We start from the raw sequence: 4,239 nt of genomic DNA, 5'->3' as shown, positions 1-4,239 counted from the left end.
TGAATCATAAGAATCCCCATCTCCTTTCACTAGACCTGTCTGGACAAGATGAAAACCATTCAGTAGAGATGGAAGAACAAGGTAGATAGGGGAACATTTAGGTAGGTTTGCATGGACTAAATGGGACAAAGGTAAATAGTGAAGTATGCTCAACCTTGGAATAACAGGGCTTTGTGGTACAGGGATCAGACATAATCTGGGTAAAAGGGGAAATAATGTTAGGATGCTTGACTGTCTTATGAATATTGGTTTTCCTTTCCTACTATTGTAAAATAGACACTCAAGTGGGGTAAAAAGAAAATTTGGGAAACATGAATACTGAAAGTTTATAAGCCCATCTTTAGCCTGTAACTCACTGAAATACCTCAGAGGGGTGCTAGAACTTGCCCAGTGAAATATGCTTCTTGCAGAGCCTTGGTGTGGTATATAGGACCTTAGGTGGAATCCTGAGCCCCATCCAGAACCTTCTGAGGTGGGACGTTCCCACTTGAGAGGACAAGCAGAGCAGCTAGAGGAACAGAAGATACTTCTTGAAAGAAAGACCTCTAGGAAATACCAAATTTAAAAACAGCAGTCTGAATGGTTACTACAAGGACAAGTAAGTTGTTCTCTGGAGAGCCATCAAAGCAAGCAGTCAAATCCCTTCAGGACAACCCCCTCTCTAAGACTGAAGCGCAAAGGGATCACATGAGCAGCTCTGTAAGCTTGCTGGCAACCATGCTGGTCTACTGGTGAGTGAAAGTGGGGAAAAGGCAACAATGAAGATATGGACTGAGTCCAATCACATTCCATAGTCACCCGTTTACCAGGACATGAGAGAGAGAAGAGGAAGGGCAGTTGGTCCTAAGTATGGTGAGACCTGGGGTCTCCTGAACCCATGAACAAAGACATAGCCACAGAGTGCTAGAGCTGAGAGTGGAGCGTCCAGCTAATATGAAGTGAGGGGAGACGCATAAGAATACCCAGACTTTCAGATAGTACCCATTTTACCTAGCTTCAATGGCTTGAAGATCACAACTCCACTAAAAGAAGATTTTAAAATTTGATAAAGGAAACAAGTGTAAATTACTACAACTTGATGAACTTGACTTTACTTGTGGATGTAGAGCTCAAAATACCAACTGAAAGGGAAAAAATCTTCATCCTACCCCCCTCTGTATGCAGTGGTGATAGGGATGGGCAACTTAGACATTGGCTACATAAAATGAGGGGCTATAAAGGAACAAAGTGAGTGGCTTCCAAGTTTTTAAGAGGGAGTTTAGTTTCAGAGAGTGTGGGGGAAGATAGAATCCCTAGTGAATGGTTTTCATCTTTTCTAGACGGGTCTGGTGAAAGGAGATGGGGATAAGAGTCTTATGAATTGGCTTATGTTTTGCTGTATATATTCTCAGTAACAATAAATACAATTTAAATGAGCCTCTGGTAGCATGGTGAGTTATGTGTTGGGCTGTTAATTGCAAGATCAACAGTTTGAATCCACCAGCTGCTCTAATGGAAAAAGATGAGGCTTTCTGTTCCCTTGAAGATTTGCGGCCACAGAAACCGTATACTGGGTTGCTATGAGTCAAAAGTGACTCAGTGACACGCAGCAGCAGCAAAGGAAAAAAGGAATAAGATAATAATGCCACCTAAACCACTCCATTTGCTAAAAAAGTAGGCTTTGGATATTGTTTGGTTTTGAACAGGTCTTTTTGAAAAGCACTTATTCTCAGGGGAAATGTTTATGAGAAATTGAGTACTTACACATTACTTTTGTTAGTTATCCTCAGGATGGCTCTGACTTAACTGCAACCCTACACACAATAGAGGAGTCCTGGTGTGGCACTGTGAGTTAATACACTGGACTGCAAAGTCAGTTTGAACTGCAGGGTTGGCAGTTCAAGCTCACCAGCCACTCCTTGGAAACCTTATACAGGGTCGCTATGAGTCGGAACCGACTTAATAGCACTTAACAACAACCACAACAACGTGCACAATAAAATGAAACACTGCCTGGTCCTGTGCCATCTTCACAATTGTTACACTTAAGCACATTACTGCTGCTAGTATTCCAATCCATCTCGTTGGTAGTCTTAAGTATGAGAGACAAAAAAGGCTTGCCATCCTGATTTCCAAAGAGCATTCTGGTTGTATGTTTTCTAATATAGATTTGTTTGTTCTTCTGGCTGTCCTTGATGCTTTTCATATTATTCTCCCAATACCTTAATTAACTCAAATGCATCAATTCTTCTACAGTGTTCCTTGTTTACTGTCCAATTTTCACAGGCATATGAGGTTATAGAAAATCCCATGGCTTGGGTCAGCCACACTTTAGTCTCCAAGCTGACATCTTTGCTCTTAAATACCTTAAGGAGGTGTTGTGCAGCAGATTTTAGTAATGCAATATGTCGTTTGACTTCTTGACTGTTGCTTCCATGAGTATTGATTATGGATCCTAGAAAAATAAAGTCTTTGCAACTTCAGTCTTTTCCCCATTTATCATGTTGGGTTTTTTATTTTTGAGTGACACTGGAGTTTTATTTGAGACAGAAGAGCAACTGATGGGAGTCCCTTACAGTGTGGTCTACTTTAGGGTCCTGGTTCCTAAGATAAGACTTTATGTCCTCCCCTATCACAACTTCTTGGGAAATGAACCAAAATGAGCACAGCCAGGGAAGAAACCATGCCTTGGTAGAGAGTTGCAAAGAAAGAGAAGAGCTTATTCAAACTAGCAGCGTACTGACAGAGCCCCAAGAATGAAGAGAGTGGTGGAGGGGAACTCAGTCAGTGAAGAGGGATTCTTTCCTTTGCACAGCAAGGACCCACCCCCAGGGTAGACTTGGCAGTGATGACTCAGCAAGATCCAGGACTCCCCAATTCCTTCCCTGGATTCCCAATTCATATAACTCCTGAGCAGTCATGGCCACTGCTGCTTGTTCAGTGAAGCTGGCAGGTTTATGTCCCACTCCGAAAGGCCTGCACACTCGTGGGTGCTCAGGGTGATGTGGACCTTGTACACATTAAACCATTCAGGATGGTGGTCCAATTTCTCAGCCTGCAGGGCCATCCTTGTCATGAACTCAATTGCCATGTTGAAGTCTTTGAAATGGAATTGCTTGAAGATGGTGTTGCGGCCTTCCAGCTCATTCCACCCCACAGCCCTCAAGTTTGGCAGCAGTTGGTCCCTCTCATCAGCACTTAGCCTGTGTGCCTTGCCAGCCATGTCAGAGCACAGCGGGACCTGGAGAGCAGCAGGTGGCGGGCCGACAGGCTTGGGCCGCCCCTGGACTATCATGCCAGTATTTATTGATTCAGTTGTGAAGATTTTGTTTCCTTCACTTTGTATATCACAGGTTGATGACTCATCCTCCAATCCTGATGCCTCATTCTTTATATAATCCAGCTTCTCAGATTATTTGCTCAGCATATAGATTGAAAAAATATAACCCTTATGCATACCTTTCCTGATTTTAAACCATGCAATATTCCTTTGTTCTGTTCTAACAACTGCCTTTTGGTCTGTGTATAAGTTCCTCATGAGTACAGTCAAGGGTTCTGTAATACCCGTTCTTCACAGTGTTATCTAGAGCTTGTCATGATGCACATAAGTCTTAAACCTTTATATAGTCAATAAAGCATAGATAAACATCTTTCTGATATTCTCTGCTTTCAGCCAAGATCCACCTGAGGTCAGTGATGATACTCCTCATTCTACGCCCTTGTCTGAATCCGACTTGACTTGCCCTGTCTGTGTATTATTTCAGCCATTTTTTAATTATCTTCAGCAAAATTTTACTTACATGTGATATTGATGATATTGTTAGATGATTTCCACGTTTTCTTAGGTCACCTCTCTTTGGAATGGGCACAAATATGGATCTCTTCCAATCAGTTGACCAGGTAGCTGTCTTCCAAATTTTTTGGCATAGTTGAGTGAATTCCCCCAGTACTGCATCAGTTTGTTGATAGATTTCCATTTGTATTCCATCAATTCCTGGAGCCTCTTTCTTTGCCAATATCTTCAGTGCACTTTCAACTTCTTCCTTTAATACTATTGATTCTTTTTTTTTTAATGTTTTATTGTGAATTATGTGATAGTTTACATGGGAGAACATTGGTTTTGCATTCATTCTATCGTATATCGTCTCATTGCCATGGTTACAATCCCCACCATGCAATCCTTCCCTCGTGCCCCCCAGGTCTTCAGCACACAGTCGCTCTCCCTCTCTGGATCTAAAGTCTCCAGCTGATCCATTGCTC

General features: G+C 42.2%; 1 protein-coding gene and 1 pseudogene across 2 annotated transcripts in view; one reads left to right on the top strand and one right to left on the bottom strand.

Annotated features, from left to right (window-relative positions):
• Nucleotides 1-4,239, top strand: part of PBRM1 (polybromo 1) — a 137,118-nt gene that overhangs the window by 94,120 nt on the left and 38,759 nt on the right. The gene's annotated exons all lie outside the window — the stretch shown is intronic.
• On the bottom strand, nucleotides 2,760-3,202 carry LOC102817862 (annotated as a pseudogene). The gene has a single exon (XR_438801.1). The product of XR_438801.1 is annotated as a pterin-4 alpha-carbinolamine dehydratase/dimerization cofactor of hepatocyte nuclear factor 1 alpha pseudogene (transcript).

The sequence above is a fragment of the Chrysochloris asiatica genome, unplaced genomic scaffold (genome assembly GCF_000296735.1).
Source record: "Chrysochloris asiatica unplaced genomic scaffold, ChrAsi1.0 scaffold00350, whole genome shotgun sequence".
In the NCBI taxonomy this organism is placed as follows: Eukaryota; Metazoa; Chordata; class Mammalia; order Afrosoricida; family Chrysochloridae; genus Chrysochloris; species Chrysochloris asiatica.
The sequence above is the reverse complement of the archived record's forward strand: the minus strand, read 5'-3'. Positions and strand labels throughout refer to the sequence as shown.